Raw genomic sequence first — 18059 nt, 5'->3', positions numbered from 1 at the left:
CTTTTTTTACTGGGTCTCTGTCTGGTTTAGGAATCAAAGTAATACTGGCTTCATAGAATGAGTCTGGAAGTTTTCCTTCCCTTTCTATTTCTTGGAATAGCTTGAGAAGGATAGGTATTATCTCTGCTTTAAACGTCTGGTAGAACTCCCCTGGGAAGCCATCTGGTCCTGGACTCTTATTTGTTGGGAGATTTTTGATAACCGATTCAATTTCTTCGCTGGTTATGGGTCTGTTCAAGCTTTCTATTTCCTCCTGATTGAGTTTTGGAAGTGTGTGGGTGTTTAGAAATTTGTCCATTTCTTCCAGGTTGTCCAATTTGTTGGCATATAATTTTTCATAGTATTCCCTGATAATTGTTTGTATCTCTGAGGGATTGGTTGTAATCATTCCATTTTCATTCATGATTTTATCTATTTGGGTCATCTCCCTTTTCTTTTTGAGAAGCCTGGCTAGAGGTTTGTCAATTTTGTTTATTTTTTCAAAAAACCAACTCTTGGTTTCGTTGATCTGCTCTACAGTTTTTTTAGATTCTATATTGTTTATTTCTGCTCTGATCTTTATGATTTCTCTTCTTCTGCTGGGTTTAGGCTGCCTTTGCTGTTCTGCTTCTATTTCCTTTAGGTGTGCTGTTAGATTTTGTATTTGGGATTTTTCTTGTTTCTTGAGATAGGCCTAGATTGCAATGTATTTTCCTCTCAGGACTGCCTTCGCTGCGTCCCAAAGCGTTTGGATTGTTGTATTTTCATTTTCGTTTGTTTCCATATATTTTTTAATTTCTTCTCTAATTGCCTGGTTGACCCACTCATTCGTTAGTAGGGTGTTCTTTAACCTCCATGCTTTTGGAGGTTTTCCAGACTTTATCCTGTGGTTGATTTCAAGCTTCATAGCATTGTGGTCTGAAAGTATGCATGGTATAATTTCAATTCTTGTAAACTTATGAAGGGCTGTTTTGTGACCCAGTATAAGATCTATCTTGGAGAATGTTCCATGTGCACTCGAGAAGAAAGTATATTCTGTTGCTTTGGGATGCAGAGTTCTAAATATATCTGTCAAGTCCATGTGATCCAATGTATCATTCAGGGCCCTTGTTTCTTTATTGACTGTGTGTCTAGATGATCTATCCATTTCTGTAAGTGGGGTGTTAAAGTCCCCTGCAATGACCACATTCTTATCAATAAGGTTGCTTATGTTTATGAGTAATTGTTTTATATATCTGGGGGCTCGGGTATTTGGCGCATAGACATTTATAATAGTTAGCTCTTCCTGATGGATAGACCCTGTGATTATTATATAATGCCCTTCTTCATCTCTTGTTACAGCCTTTAATTTAAAGTCTAGTTTGTCTGATATAAGTATGGCTACTCCAGCTTTCTTTTGGCTTCCAGGAGCATGATAAATAGTTCTCCATCCCCTCACTCTCAATCTAAAGGTGTCCTCAGATCTAAAATGAGTCTCTTGTAGACAGCAAATAGATGGGTCTTGTTTTTTTATCCATTCTGATACCATATGTCTTTTAGTTGGCGCATTTAATCCATTTACATTCAGTGTTATTATAGAAAGATACGGGTTTAGAGTCATTGTGATGTCTGTATGTTTTATGCTTGTAGTGATGTCTCTGGTACTTTGTCTCACAGGATCCCCCTTAGGATCTCTTGTAGGGCTGGTTTCGTGGTGACAAATTCCTTCAGTTTTTGTTTGTTTGGGAAGACCTTTATCTCTCCTTCTATTCTAAATGACAGACTTGCTGGATAAAGGATTCTCGGCTGCATATTTTTTCTGTTTAGCACACTGTAGATATCGTGCCAAGCCTTTCTGGCCTGCCAAGTTTCAAAGGAGAGATCAGTCACGAGTCTTATAGGTCTCCCTTTATATGTGAGGGCACGTTTATCCCTTGCTGCTTTCAGAATTTTCTCTTTATCCTTGTATTTTGCCAGTTTCACTATGATATGTCGTGCAGAAGATCGATTCAAGTTACGTCTGAAGGGAGTTCTCTGTGCCTCTTGGATTTCAATGCCTTTTTCCTTCCCCAGTTCAGGGAAGTTCTCAGCTATAATTTCTTCAAGTACCCCTTCAGCACCTTTCCCTCTCTCTTTCTCCTCTGGGATACCAATTATGCGTAAATTATTTCTTTTTAGTGTATCACTTAGTTCTCTAATTTTCCCCTCATACTCCTGGATTTTTTTATCTCTCTTTCTTTCAGCTTCCTCTTTCTCCATAACTTTATCTTCTAGTTCACTTATTCTCTCCTCTGCCTCTTCAAGCCGAGCCGTCATGGTTTCCATTTTGTTTTGCATTTCGTTTAAAGCGTTTTTCAGCTCCTCGTGACTGTTCATTCGTCCCTTGATCTCTGTGGCAAGAGATTCTCTGCTGTCCTCTATACTGTTTTCAAGCCCAGCGATTAATTTTATGACTATTATTCTAAATTCACCTTCTGTTATATTATTTAAATCTTTTTTGATCAGTTCATTAGCTGTTGTTATTTCCTGGAGATTCTTCTGAGGGGAATTCTTCCATTTGGTCATTTTGGATAGTCCCTGGAGTGGTGAGGACCTGCAGGGCACTTCCCCTGTGCTGTGGTGTATAACTGGAGTTGGTGGGCGGGGCCACAGTCCGACCTGATGTCTGCCCCCAGCCCACCGGTGGGGCCACAGTCAGACTGGTGTGTGCCTTCTCTTCCCCTCTCCTAGGGGCGGGATTCACTGTGGGGTGGCGTGGCCCGTCTGGGCTACTTGCACACTGCCAGGCTTGTGTTGCTGGGGATCTGGTGTATTAGCTGGGGTGGGTAGGCAAGGTGCACGGGGGCTGGAGGGGCAGGCTTAGCTCACTTCTCCTTAGGTGATCCACTTCAGGAGGGGCCCTGTGGCAGCGGGAGGGAGTCAGATCCGCTGCCGGAGGTTTGGCTCCACAGAAGCACAGAGTTGGGTGTTTGCGCTGCAGGAGCAAGTTCCCTGGCAGGAACTGGTTCCCTTTGGGATTTTGGCTGGGGGATGGGCGGGGGAGATGGCGCTGGCGAGCGCCTTTGTTCCCCGCCAAGCTGAGCTCTGCCGTCCGGGGGCTCAGCAGCTCTCCCTCCCTTTGTCCTCCAGCCTTCCCGCTTTCCGAGCAGAGCTGTTAACTTATGACCTCCCAGACGCTAAGTCGCACTTGCTGTCGGAACACAGTCCATCAGGCCCCTCCGCTTTTGCCAGCCAGACTCGGGGGCTCTGCTTGGCCGGCGAGCCACCCCTCCGCCCCGGCTCCCTCCCGCCAGTCCGTGGAGCGCGCACCGCCTCGCCGCCCTTCCTACCCTCTTCCGTGGGCCTCTCGTCTGCGCTTGGCTCCAGAGACTCCGTTCTGCTAATCCTCTGGCGGTTTTCTGGTTTCTTTAGGCAGGTGTAGGTGGAATCTAAGTGATCAGCAGGACGCGCGGTGAGCCCAGCGTCCTCCTACGCCGCCACCTTCCAGAACCTCCCGGATATAGAATTCTTAACCCTTAATTCCTAACAGAACTAAGTGGTAAGCAATTATGAACTATGGGCTGCACCACCATCTGTTCGAAGGGAAATTTTTTGAATATATTTCCTGAATCCTAGAAACGTGTGCTTCTTCAGTACAATCTTTCATTAAAGCACAAGACATGTTTACTAAGAGACCCAAATTTATCTTTAGTTTCTCTGTATTGATGAAGCCAAAAGTAGGTAAACCTGCCTTCAATAATGAAAGTTTCATTATTTCATATTATTGGAAATGATCCAGATATGCAGTAGATAATTTAACTTAAACCTTAAATTCTCTCTAATTGAAGATTTCAGGTTACCAAAAAGATGTGAGGAAACTATATAAAAAGTGTTCCTATAATTTCTGGTGTGATGTCAGAGTGAAGTGGACACAGTGGGCCTGGAGGTGAGTGAGGTTGTGGCCACTGCTGAGGGGTGAGATGGCCATGGGTCAACGTGGAGGTCCTGGGAAACAGCTTGATGAAAATGCAGGTGCCCATGTTCCATCCCATCACAGGGAATGACCCACTCTGGAGGTGGGGAACATGCTTTTATGTGCTGCTGATGGGATACAAGGGCTGAGACATGCTGGCAAGGACCTAGTGGGTGAACAGGCCATAGCATTGAGTGAGGCTAAGTCACACCAGGCTCCTTTGCTTACATGCAGGGGACTCTGGAAACTCACATCACCTGACACTATTCCTCAAGGTGTAGATGGACACTGATGTGGAGACTGCTGTGCAAGAGGAAGTGAGGTGTCAGGTCAACACTGGCACCTGCAGACCTGGAGGTCCCCTGGAGCTAATTTCCCACCGCTCACCTGCCCCTCCTTGGTGAGGTCAGGACCACCCATAGCCTACCATTCTCCCTGTTATGACACCTTAGCAGAAGGTGAATCTATATGTCTTCAGGGCTGAGTCTGCTGATGCAGCATCCCAGACATGCCTGGGGAACTGGTGGTCTTGGTCTGCTGTGTGTCCAGGCAGAGACCAGTAGGGAGGTGGGCAGGGCAGTCTTTCCTCTTCACTGTTAGACTTTGAGTGTCAACAATCAACTATGGGTCGAAGGCCACCATCTGTGCCAGCATCACAGAAGTTGTCCCTGCATCCTAGAGAACACAAATTCCACGTGATCTCAATGTCGTGTGTCCCCTAGACGAAACCCAGGGAGTTCTTGGGAACCAGAGCATGGGGTAATCAGATCTCCTGGACTCTTTCTCAGAAGGTTTTTTTCCTGGTCATAAAGTGACAATTCAACAAATCAGGAGGTTTCACTGCTGCTGCCAAGATCATTTACATTAATGACTTGTTCCTTTTGGAAATGTAAATGGAAGCCTGGTGCACAAAATTACTACTTTACAAAGACAACAGAGTGGGGAAGGAAACCAGGAACAAGGAATCCATCTAATTCTGAGTCATCAGCAAGCCACCTGCTCCTCCTGCCCACTGCACCCGAACGATGACCCTAGGTGAAATTTTTGCTCTTCAAGGTGTCAGGAGAAAGGTACTGGGTTTTCATTTAGCAGTTCATTCTGGGAACTCAGTCCAAGGATATCTGGTGCCTTGTACCAGCAGCACACAACTGACTGTGAGGAAGAGACAAGGCCTCAAGCTAAGGATTCCAAATTCATGGTGCTCTTGCATGCTTCTCCTCCTCATGCATGCTTGGTCGTGGTGGGTTTCAGACTCTGAAGCCCAGATCTATTAGTGCCCAGGGGTAGCCATGGGTTCCCTGGAGCCCTGGTAGTGGCCAGACCCCTTTCATCCTGAGGGTGGGGGCTCCATGCTGGGGGACAGATTGAGACCTATCACCATACCCCATATCCAAATCCTATATCCTGAAATTTCCTGTGGCCCCTCCCTGACTGCACAGGGTGGGGAGTCCAGGTTCTGGTGCTGATGGTGATAGTGCTGGAAGTCCCACAGGGTCCAGTCTGGGTCTGTTAGCAGATGTGTAGGTGGAGGAGTGCTGGGGTCTGAGAGGCCAACCTGGCTCTGGGTGAGTGAGACTCTGATATTGGCTCTCAGTACAGCTGAGATCCCTTTCTCCCAGTAGAGGATTCAACAGGGGCCAGAGGCTGCAGTCCATTACTCACTACATGAGCAGTGCTCTTCCCAGGAAGATCTTCACCCAAAGCTGGCACAGACATCTGGCTTCAGCCCCACTAAGGCTTGAAAAGTCACAAGGCATCCAAGACTTTCCCTAAATGATTATGTGGTTGAAGAAACATGGGAGCAGAGATGGTGACAGACAGGGGAAATTTAACTTACAAGATAAAGGGCACTAGAGTAGTTAAAATAGCTACCTGTTCATTACCCAAGGTGAGAAGCCAGTTAACCTGCCGTTCGACCCACCTTTGTCCAAGCTCTTGTTATGCCCAGTGGCTTGTGCTGAAGGAACCGGAAAGCCTGGGAGGTGGGGAGATGCCAGTTCATGGACTGTCCTGTCCTGTATGGATACAGAGACATCTCCAGCCTCATCCTGTGTCTGCAGTGTCCTCACAGCTGTCCTGGCTGGAAAAACTGCTTCCCCATTGACCTGCAAGTCCACCTGCAAAACAAGCCAGAGGCTGTACCCTGTATGGTCACCATCCGATTCTGGAGAGTTCTGGGAAGAAGTTACTCTTGTGTCCTCCAAGGCCAGCTAGCCAGAGGCTCAGGGAGCCCTCGGGGTGACCTACATGGCAAGCACTTTAGCTCCTGAGCCACTAAGTGTCCTTAGTGAGCTAGCTATGCAGAGTAGTCCATGCAGCAGGCTGCAGAGGCCCAGGATGCAGGAGCTGGAGGTTGAACACTGAGCCCAAAGAGGGACACGAGGGCACCAGTGGTCACCTCATCCCACCTGCTGCGCTGAGGAGTATGGATTGAGACGTGGCCATGAGCAGTGCATATTTGATGTCTGTGTGAAACACTCAGAGTCTGAAATGTGCCCAACATGTGTGGTCCTGGGTCTCTCACAGTTGTGAATTACTCCCCAACCCCATACCATGGTCCTGTCCTGAAGCTCTATCTGCCCAGGTCTCATGTCCATTTGGATTTAATGCATGCTTTTCCCAATAACAAATCAGGCGCACTCCAGGTTCAGGGCAATACCCTATCCTGTTCATCAGGACAATGGTTTTAGGCACAGACACTTAATAAAGATTTGGGTGTCAGTGTGGACCTGGGATGAACATCTACTGTCCAGATAAAACTCCATATCTCATAGAACTAGATTGAGTTAGACTGTATATTTCAACATGACTCTTTCTAAAGAGCAAGGCATTCATTAGTGAAAAACCTACTGAACACTGACCAGATTGTGGGGTTCAGTTCCTGTTCTCCTGGAGGTAATGTTCTGGGAGAAAGAATACAGTGAAGTGAGCCACTTGCAATGACTCCTGGGGCCAGCGTGTTAGCTCAGGGGTAGGACAGAGGGTGCTTTGTGATGGGCTAGTTTGTGGAGGGATACCTTCTCTGAGGGTTCCTGAGGGAACCCCAGTGAGTGCTGGCACATGGAGATGGGGAGGAGCACTTCAGCAGAGATAGTGATAGGGGGTGACTGCAGTTCTGGTGGGCTCTATTATGTGGGGTAGAATGAGGAACCTGGGTCCTGGAATCCACAGGAAAGTCTGAGCAGGGACAGGTAGGATACAGGGAATTTTCTCAGCTTTCACTTAGGCTCCCTCATGGAGAAAAGCTGCCCAGGTAGACAGGAGCAAAGCCAGGGAGGTGTGTACAGGAAGATCGTCCACGAGGACGCTTTGGTTTGGGGCATGACCAGGTAGGAGAATGAGGCCATTTGATGAAGAGGAGTTGGGGTTACCATCAATACGGATTTGTATAGCAATGCCCCACAGTGTGTTCTTCATTTTCACAGCACAAAACAGGGGTCTATGAGTCTTCTACAAGTTGTGGTGCAACCATGCTCCTCCTTCAGGTTCACTGTCCTGGGACACCCTCACAACCCTATTTCTGGTGTGTCTAACTGGGCATCACTTCAACTGCGTCTGGATCAGCCCCTCCATCCCTCCACCCTGCTGTGCAGTCCTCCCACTGCTGCTACACTGAGGAGGGCAGCATGAACAAGCTGAACTCATGTTCACCTTTCCCAGGTGGAATTGAACTGTCTGACTTTGAGAAGTGGTTGAGGACATCACTTCCATTTCAGGAATCCCACTCATTGCAGGAAAGGTTCGGGGTTAATTTTGGCCAAAAAAAAAAAAAAATCCCAAAGATATGTTTTACTTAGCTTAGAATGAATGGACTCCCTCATCTTTGGGTCAGACTGATGGCTTGTAGGGGGATGTGTTCTGGTAGAGACAGACTTGGATTGAAATGAATGGTACACACAGTGGGGGATATAAGGATATTTTCATCTTAATTGGGATGATCTGAAAACTTAACTTATTCCAGCCACTCTGTGTCACGTGGGTTCTCCAGTGCACATGTAGAGGCTGGATTTGTTTAAACATAGCAAGAGTTAACCCATTAGGAAGAAAGAACTTGGGGCTTGGAGACCAGAGATGGATGGACCTGGGCTGGGAATTGTCCTGGGTGTATGCCTTAAGGGGGAACCCTCCTTTAGACCCCTAGTCCTGTAGTCAATGGTGAGAGGTCCACATCCCCTAGCTGGTGCCAACGTAGATGTCAGAGGGCCACACACCTGCTTCAGGTTCATGCAGAGAGAGGAAGAGACTGGTCTTTAGGCATCCAGGTGAGCTGACCAACAGGCTATTCTCCTTTTGTGACTCCACGGTGGTGTTGGTGATGAAGGCAAAGGTCATTCCCAAGCAAGCGTTTGGGGAGGGTGGGTAGAAAGGAGTGTGTCCCATCTCACGCAAGTCAGCACACCTGCTCAGGGCTCACCCCCACTCCTGACCTGATCTCTATCGGCAGGTCCTGGGGGATGGTACCCAGGCTGAGGACACTTGAAGGAGGGGTCACCTTGCTTTTAATTTTGACAAAGCCCAACATCAATACCAACTGTCCCAGTAAAGTCCATCCTTTTCTTTTTTTATTTTTTATTTATTTATTTATTTATTTATTTATTTATTTATTTATTTTTAAGTCCATCCTTTTCTATTTCTTTCAGTGTAAACTAAACTTCTCAAATGTTCTCAACACACAGAACACACTTCCAGCCTCCCCACTGGCACCTGAAAGCAGCAGTCCTCTTACCATATCAGGCACCATCCATCTTAGAAATGCCAGTCTCTTTCCTCCCAAGTCCCCCTAAAGTTTACCTTTTTCCAAAGAACCAGGTTATTATTGGATCTTCTCAGTTTTTTCCAAGGTGCTATGAGGACACTGCCTTGAGCTTCACCCAGGTAAAATTGGCACTATGCTCTCCCTCATCTCAGCTGTAGCCACAGGCAGACTCCAGTCCATGGAACACATAAGGCACTTGATCTCCCACACAGTCCCTAAATGTAAAAGGGACCATCTCCAGGAAGAAGCTGTACCTCAAACCTGACTTTCCTATTTCCTTCTATCCCATTCATGACAGATTATCAGCTCTGCCTTTTAGAAGTGGCCACACTCTTCCATATCCACAGACAGCCTCCAGTTTCCCAGATGCACCTGTTCCCTCCTTCCCCTTCTCTACCTTACTGTGTCCAGCCATCCCTCCACCTGGAGCCACCAGTAGGAATCCATATGTCTTCCCCAATCCCTGCAGTTCTTTTGTGGTTTAGAACAGAGTCAACATTCACGTGACTCCCTCAAGTTTCTCCCTGCTTCCATCACCCCACAGGATCTCACCAGAGGGAGGGTATGGTTCCATGTCTCCTATCTCCACCTGCTTCCCTGAATGTCTTGTCATATTTGATCTTAGAAGGGTTCCATCAGACAGGAACCTATAGTCAGGAAATACCTGCTGTAGTGGCCGGAGTTTGGAGACTTCACATCAGGATCCAACCTCAAGTTTAGCAACCATCTGTCTGGGAGGTCTCAGGCTAGAAATGTTTTATGCTGAAATACTTGTATACAGACATACTGCTTATCCTTTCCTTTCTGTTAGAATGGTGTTAAACTAAGCAGTTGGATGTGGATTCTAGAAGTCAATGTATTGGGAAATGTTGATGGAGACAGGCAGGTTGTGCCCAGTGTCAGCTCTCTGTAGTTCACTGACACTTTCTCAGATCCGTGGAGACCCGTGCACATGATCAGGACAATGTGATGACTCATAAGACACATTAGTAACTGCAAGCCAAAATGCACATCAGTATCACCCAGGGATTGTTTTTCTTAAATTAATTATTCTGAAATGATAATTTAACGTTATTTACTTAATCCTCATATAAATTTTAAAGTCATGTCACTCCTCCACTCCTGGAGATGATCACACTTTTCCTACCTCCCCTTTTATATCTTCTAGAGTGCATGGGCGAAGGAACATTAGTCTACTGTGCTCAGGGCCTGAGTCTTCTCTGCAAATTTCTCTAAATCCCACCCCCTGCCCCCTGCCCGATGTCTGGATATGAGTTTTTGGGTTTTTTTTGAAATACAACATTTAATTTTATTTAATCTATAGCTTTTAGCCAATAAAATAGAAATTATGATTTTGTTTTTTTCTATTTTTTGACAGTACATTTTATTTATTTATTTATTTATTTATTTATTTATTTATTTATAATTTGTTATGAGATTGGTTTCCATACAACATCCAGTGCTCATCCAAAAGGTGCCCTCCTCAATGCCCATCATCCACTTTCCCATATTCCCCAACTCCTATCAACCCTCAGTTTTTTTCTCAGTATTTAAGTATCTTATGGTTTGCCTCCCTCCCTCTCTGTAACTTTTTTCCCCCTTCCCCTCCCCCCTGGTCTTCTGTTAAGTTTCTCAGGATCTACATATGAGTGAAAACATATGGTAACTGTCTTTCTCTGCCTGACTTCTTACACTTAGCATATTACCCTCCAGTTCCATCCACGTTGCTACAAATTGGCCAGATTTCATTTGTTCTCATTGCCAAGTAGTATTCAATTGTATATATAAACCACATCTTTACCATTCATCAGTTGATGGACATATAGACATATAGACTCTTTCCATAATTAGGCTGTTTCCATAATTAGGCATTGGGATACCAGTGCCCCTATGCATCAGAACTCCTATATATCTTGGATAAATTCCTAGCCGTGCTATTGCTGAGTCATAGGCTAGATTTATTTTTAATTTTTTGAGGAACCTCCACACTGTTTTCCAGAACGGCTGCACCAGTTTTCATTCCCACCAACAGTGCAAGAGGGTTCACATTTCTCCACATCCTCTCCAGCATCCATAGTCTCCTTATTTGTTAACTTTACCCACTCTGACCTGTGTGAACTAGTATCTCAGTGTGGTTTTGAATTGTATTTCCCTGATGAGGAGTGATGTTGAGCATCTTTTCATGTGTCTGTTTGCCATCTGGATGTCTTCTTTAGAGAAGTGTCTATTCATGTCTTTTGCCCATTTCTTCATTAGATTATTTGTTTTTCGGGTGTGGAGTTTGGTGAGTTTTTAAAGATTTTGGATACTAGCTGTTTATCCGATATGTCATTTGCAAATATCTTTTCCCATTTAGTCAGTTGCCTTTTAGTTTTGTTGATTGTTTCCTTTGCAGTGCAGAAGCTTTTTATCTTCATGAGGTCTCAATAGTTCAATTTTGCTTTCAATTCCCTTGCCTTTGGAGATGTGTACAGAAAGAAATTTCTGTGGCTGAGGTCAAAGAGGTTTTTTCCTGCTTTTTTTCTCTAGGGTTTTGATGGTTTCCTGTCTCACATTCAGGTCCTTCATCCATTTTGAGTTTATTTTTGTAAATGGTGTAAGAAAGTGGTCTAGTTTCATCCTTCTGCATGTTGCTGTCCACTTCTCCCAGCACCATTTCTTTTTTTTTTTTTACATTAATCAAAACTCTTTTATTATCTTTCTCTAGATAACTCACTAAAATTATGATTATACAAGTTTTTTGTTCTGTATTTTTGTTTGTGTTAGTTTTTTTTTTAATATATGAAATTTATTGTCAAATTGGTTTCCATACAATACCCAGTGCTCATCCCAAAAGCTCCCAGCACCATTTCTTAAAGAGACTGTCTTTTTTTTCCATTGGATACTCTTTACTGCTTTGTCAAAGATTAGTTGGCCATATATTTGTGGGTCCAATTCTGGGGTCTCTATTCTATTCCATTGTGCTATGTGTCTGTTTTTGTGCCAATACCATACTGTCTTGATGATTACAGCTTTGTAGTACAGGCTAAAATCTGGGATAGTGATGCCTCCCACCTTGGTTTTCTTCTTCAAAATTACTTTGGCTATTCAGGGTCTTTTGTGGTTCCACACACATCTTAGGATTGTTTGTTCTAGCTTTGAGAAGAATGCTGGTGCAATTTTGATTGGTATTTCATTGAATGTGTAGATTGCTTTGGGTAGTACTGACATTTTAACAATATTTATTCTTCCAATCCGTGAGCATGGAATGTTTTTTTCATTTCTCTGTATCTTCTTCAATTTCCTTCATAAGCTTTCTATAGTTTTCAGCATACGGAACTTTTACTGCTTTGGTTAGGTTTATTCCTAGGTATTTTATGATTCTTGGTGCAATTGTGAATGGGGACAGATTATTTATTTCTCTTTCTGCTGCTTTATTATTGGTGTATAAAAATGGAACTGATTTCTGTACATTGAATTTGTACCCTGCAACTTTGCCAAATTCAGGTATCAGTTCTAGAATACTTTTGGTGTAGTCTGGCGGGTTTTCCATGTAGAGTGTCATGTCTTCTGAGAATAGTGAAATTTTGACTTTATCTTTGTGCCAATTTTTATGCCTTTTATTTCATTTTGTTTTCTGATTGCTGCTGCTAGGACGTCCAACACTATTTAACAACAGCAATGGGAGTGGACATCCCTGTTCTGCTCCTGATCTCAGGGGGAAAGCTCTCAGTTTTTCCACATTATCGATGATATTAGCTGTGGGATTTTCATAAATCGCCTTTATGATGTTTAAGTATGTTCTATCCAGACTTTCTTGAGGGTTTTTATTAAGAAGGGTGTTGAATTTTGTCAAGTGCTTTTTCTGCATCGATTGACAGAATCATAGGACTCTTATCTTTTCTTTTATTAATGTGATGTATCACAATGATTGATTTACAAATATTGAACCAACCCTGCAGCACAGGAATGAATCCCACTTGATCATGGTGAATAATTCTTTTTATATCCTGTTGGAATTAGATTTGCTAGTATCTTGCTGAGAATTTTACATCCATATTCATCAGGGATATTGGCCTGTAGTTATCTTTTTTTTTTTTTTTTTCTGGGTCTCTGTCTGGTTTGGGAATCAAAGTAAGGCCGGCTTCATAGAATGAGTCTGGAAGTTTTCCTTCCCTTTCAATTTTTTGGAAAAGCTTGAGAAGGATAGGTATTCTCTCTGCTTTAAATGTCTGGTAGAATTCCCCAGGGAAGCCGTCTGGTCCAGGACTCTTATTTCTCAGGAGATTTTTGATGACTGATTCAATTTCTTCATTAGTTATGGGTCTGTTCAAATTTTTTATTTCTTCCCATTTGAGTTTTGGAAGTGTGTGACAGTTTAGGAATCTGTCCATTTCTTCCAGGTTGTCCAGTTTGTTGGAACATAATTTTTCATAGTATTACCTGAAAATTGCTTGTATTTCTGAAGTATTGGTTGTAATAATTCCATTTTATTCATGATTTTATCTATTTGAGTCATCTCTCTTATCTTTTTGGAAGTCCTGGCTAGAGGTTTATCAATTTTGTTTATTTTTTCAAAAAAACAACTCTTGGTTTCATTAATCTGCTGTACTATTTTGGATTCGATGTTGTTTATTTCTGCTCTGATCTTTATTATTTCTCTTCTTCTGCTGGGTTTGGGGTGTCTTTGATATTCTGCTTCTAATTTCTTTAGGTGTGCTGTTAAATTTTGTATTTGGGATTTTCTTGTTTCTTGAGATAGGCCTAGACTGCAATGTATTTTCCTCTTAGGACTTCCTTCGCTGCATCCCAAAGCATTTGGATTATTGTATTTTCATTTTCATGTGTTTCCATATATTTTTTAACTTCTTCTCTAGTTGTCTTGTTGGCCTATTAATACTTTAGTAGGGTGTACTTTAACCTCCATGCTTTTGGAGGTTTTCCAGACTTTTTCCTGTGTTTGATTTCAAGTTTCATAGCATTGTGACCTGAAAGTGTGCATGATATGATCTCAATCCTTCTTCTCTTATTAAGGGCTGTTTTGTGACCCAGTATGTGATCTATCTTGGAGAATGTTCCATATGCACTTGAGAAGAAAGTATATTCTGTTGCTTTGGGATGCAGAGTTCTAAATATATCTGTCAAGAACATCTGGTCCAATGTATCATTCAGGTCCCTTGTTTCTTTATTGATCCTGTGTCTAGATGATCTATCCATTGTTGTAAGTGGGGTATTAAAGTCCTCCTGCATTTACTACATTCTTATCAATAAGGTTGCTTATGTTTGTGATTGTTTTATATATTTGGGGGCTCCCGTATTCAGCACATAGACATTTATAATTGTTAGCTCTTCCTGATGGATAGACCCTGTAATTATTCTATAATGTCCTTCTTCATCTCTTGTTACAGCCTTTAATTTAAAGTCTAGTTTGTCTGATATAAGTGTGGCTACTCCATCTTTCTTTTGACTTCCAGTAGCATGATAGATAGTTCTCCATGCCCTCACTTTCAATCTGAAGGTGTCCTCAGGCCTAAAATGAGTCTCTTGTAGACAGCAAATAGATGGGTCTTGTTTTTTTATCCATTCTGATACCCTATGTCTTTTGGTTGGCGAATTTAGTCCATTTACATTCAGTGTTATTATTGAAAGATATGGGTTTAGAGTCATTGTGATGTCTGTACATTTCATGCTTACAGTGAATTCTCTGGTACTGTGTGGTCCTTACAACATTTCACTCATAGAATCCCCCGTAGAATTTCTTGTAGGGCTGGTTTAATGGTGATGCATTCTTTCAGTTTTTTGTTTGTTTGGGAAAACCTTTATCTCTCCTTCTATTGTGAATGACAGACTGACTGGATAAAGGTTTCTTGGCTGCACATTTTTCCTGTTCATCACGTTGAAGATTCCCTGTCATTCCTTTCTGGTCTGCCAAGTTTCAGTGGATAGGTCTGCTACTACCCTTATGTGTTTACCTTTGTATGTTAAGGCCTGTATATCCCTAGCTGTTTTCAGAATTCTCTCTTTATCCTTGTATTTTGCCAGTTTCACTATCATATGTCATGCAGAAGATCGATTCAAGTTATGTCTAAAGGGAGTTCTCTGTGCCTCTTGGATTTCAATACCTGTTTTCTTCCCCAGATTGGAGAAATTCTCAGCTATGATTTGTTCAATTACACCTTCAACCTCTTTCTCTCACTCATCTTCTGAATTCCCTATGATACAGATATTGTTCTCTTTGATTGCATCACTTTGCTCTCTAATTCTCCCCTCATACTCATGGATTTTCTTATCTATTTTTCCTAGCTCCTCTTTTTCCATAATTTCATCATCTAATTCACCAATTCTCCCCTCTGCCTCTTCATCCCACTTTGTGGCCACCTAAATTTTATTTTGTACCTCATTTATAGCATTTTTTAATTCATCATGACTGTTTTTTAGTCCCTTCATCTCTGGAGCAATAGATTCTCTGCTGTCCTCTATGCTTTTTTCAAGCCCAGTAATTAATTTTATAACTAGTAATCTAAATTCATGTTCAGTTATATTGCTTAAGTCAGTTTTGATCTATTTGTTAGCTATCATTACTCCCTGGAATTTCGTTTGAGAATTCTTCCATTGCATCATTTTGGCTAGTTTTCTGCCCCTTATGCATTTTAAACAGCTTGTTGTGTGCTCTACTACTGTGAGCACTGCTATGTCAAAGGGGGTCATACACTGTCCATTGCCTGGCCCCTGTGGAGGTGTTTTTTTGGAGACTGTAACTTGCTCTCTGTTTTTGTGACTTTGGTTATTTTATTACCCTAGTTGTAGTGATATATTGGATCCTCCATCAGGTGTGTTTTCATTTGTTCCTTGGAGTAGCCCTGTAAAGGATAACAAAGAGACAGACAAACAGGAGATAAAAACACCCAAACATGCAAACAAATAAGCAAAAACAAAAAAAAAACCTAAAAAACTAAAAGCAAAAAAACCAAAAACACTGACTATAAGTAAAGAACAGGGGGGAGGCAGTGCTGATATAAGAGCACATACAAAGAGAGAAATGATAGGAGCGGGACAAAGAAAAAATAAACATTGCTTAGGCAGAGAGACTAAAAGGCTTAATCCAGAGAGACAGAAAGGAAAATAAAGAAGGAGGTGGGGAAAACTAAACGAAGATAAAGTTACCCAGACAGAGAAACTATACTGCTTGATTATTTCAGAGAGAGAGAAAGGAATGTAAAGAAGGAGATGTAGAACATGTATCAAGAGAATGGATTAAATATATCTGTTTAGACAAACCACTATCCAGAGTAACCAGCCCAGAGGAGGGAACAGGTAAGGAGGAGAAATGAGTGGTGTGTGTGAAAATATACCTATATATCCAGAATTGACCTAGAGTTAATCCAGGCAATGCTGCATCGCCGGACTGGAGGAGCTGTCTGCAGGGTCTGTCCAGCTCCTGTTGATACCCAGTTACCCAGTGGAAAGGGGCGTTGTTTGGTGTAGCGTGGACCCACCTCCACTACGGGCCCTGGGACTGATCCCTGAGGCCCCGCCTTGGTGGTGCTGGGGGTGGGGGGATATGGCAATTCCCCAATCTCTTCTCCACAGACCCAGAAACTGTGCACTCCATTTGAGTCGTCCTCACTGTGCTGTGGGCACAGATGGGGTGGTCCTTCTCTCTCCTCCAACTCCCTTGTCCCTTCGCTTGGCTAGGATTCAAAGTCCCACTCCATGCACTCTGGCACTGGGGAAGCACCTCTCAGTGTGGCCGATATGTGGTCCCAGTTGACTTTGTGCTGCCACACTTCAGGGAGGACTGCCTTCTCCTACCGCATATTGCGCCACATACTTCACTGAAGAGCCCCGGGGGTGGCAGATGCAGGTAGATGCAGGCAGACTTAGTCTTTTTCCACAACATTTCAGAGAGGGGGTGGCTTTTTCCAGGTCTCAGGGCTCCAGACTGCACCCTCAGCCCAGCCACTAAGCCCAGGGTGACAGGCGCAGGTAGGCTTTGTACTATCATGCAGCCTTCCAGGGATGGGACCACTTTCTCCAACTGCAGACTGAGCCCCTGACCTGAAACCTAATCCAGGCTTGGCTCCCCTCCTCCCTAGGTGCACAAATAGGGAGCCGGCCCCAGTCCAAAGAAAGCCCAGCAGTTAGAGACAGGATCCCTCTCAGTCACAGTCTGAGGTCTTTCTCCTGTCCAGATATGGTCCTACACTTCTCTAACCACTCTTTCTCTTCCCTTTGTTTCTCTGCATAAGGGGGTCCCTCCCCTGTGTGCCTACATGGCCCATTTTGCAATCACCCACCTATCTTTTTTCCAGTTGGCCCATTTTCTTCCTGGTAGATTCAGTCTCTTTTCCCCCAGACTCTGGGGTTCAAAGTCCTTTGCCTTCAGCACTTCTTTGTTTGAGAGATACGGGACGTATGGATCCCCCTACTTCTCCGCTATGTTGGCCCCCATCCCTGGCCATGAGTTTTAATACAAAGTGTTCAAACCATTGATCTGTCTCTTATTTTATTACATTGTGTTGTTTTCCTACGAGGAGGAGAACTCCCCAAAAGAGGAAGGTTGTGTAGGTGACAGGCCACAAGGATCTCTGGCTGAAGTCCATCCCAGGCCAATGGGGACTCAAGTACTCTATTTTCTACTATGTTGAAGGGTTCCGAGTTGGCTTCGTGTCCTGGGCACATGATTGCTCAGTCAAAAGCTGGTTTGGGGAAGTTGTGACCAGAGGGCTCCTTTTAGACCTGGTGTTCTGGAGATCTGATTGTTCTATAATCTGCTGTGTTGCACGGGTGTTAGTCTGAGGCCACTTGGTCAGTCTGGTGTCTGTGAGGACTATTTACCAGCATTGGGACAGGGAAATTATTGTTCCAGGGGCCCAAGTAGGTCTGGTGTTCTCGTGTTTGAATTGCAAGGTCTGCTGGCTGAGGTCTCCCATCAGAGTGCATATGGTAAGTCAGACATCTGAGTTGCCCTGTGTGTCACGCAACTGAAGAGTTTTGGTTCAGAGAATGCAAACTCAGCCCAATGTCCGGGGACTCCTTTTCCCTGTGTTTAACTGGGTTAGAGGTGTCATGGCCTCAGGGCTTTCAGTGGGCCTCGTATTCTGTGGACTTGGTTGCCCTGTTCTCTGCTTAATTAGAAGGCTTCCCCACTATGTGACTCCTTTTCCTGGTGCAGAGTTGGGTTGGAAGGCTTCTGTTCTTAAGGTTCCTTATCAGTCCATTGTCCAAATAATACACTTACCCAGTGCTGAGCTTGGCTAGTAGGCTTGTCATGTAAGGGTTCATGTAGACCTAATGTCTGAGGGACTCATTTGTCTAGTGCCAAGCTTGGTTGGGGGGGTTAATGGGCAGCTGGCAATCTTGATGTTCTGGGGACCTGATTGTCTTGTGCTCTGCTCAGCTGGAGGCCTTGTG

This window comes from Panthera onca, chromosome A1 (assembly GCF_046562875.1).
Source record: "Panthera onca isolate mPanOnc1 chromosome A1, mPanOnc1 haplotype 2, whole genome shotgun sequence".
NCBI classification, from domain to species: domain Eukaryota; kingdom Metazoa; phylum Chordata; class Mammalia; order Carnivora; family Felidae; genus Panthera; species Panthera onca.
The sequence above is the reverse complement of the archived record's forward strand: the minus strand, read 5'-3'. Positions refer to the sequence as shown.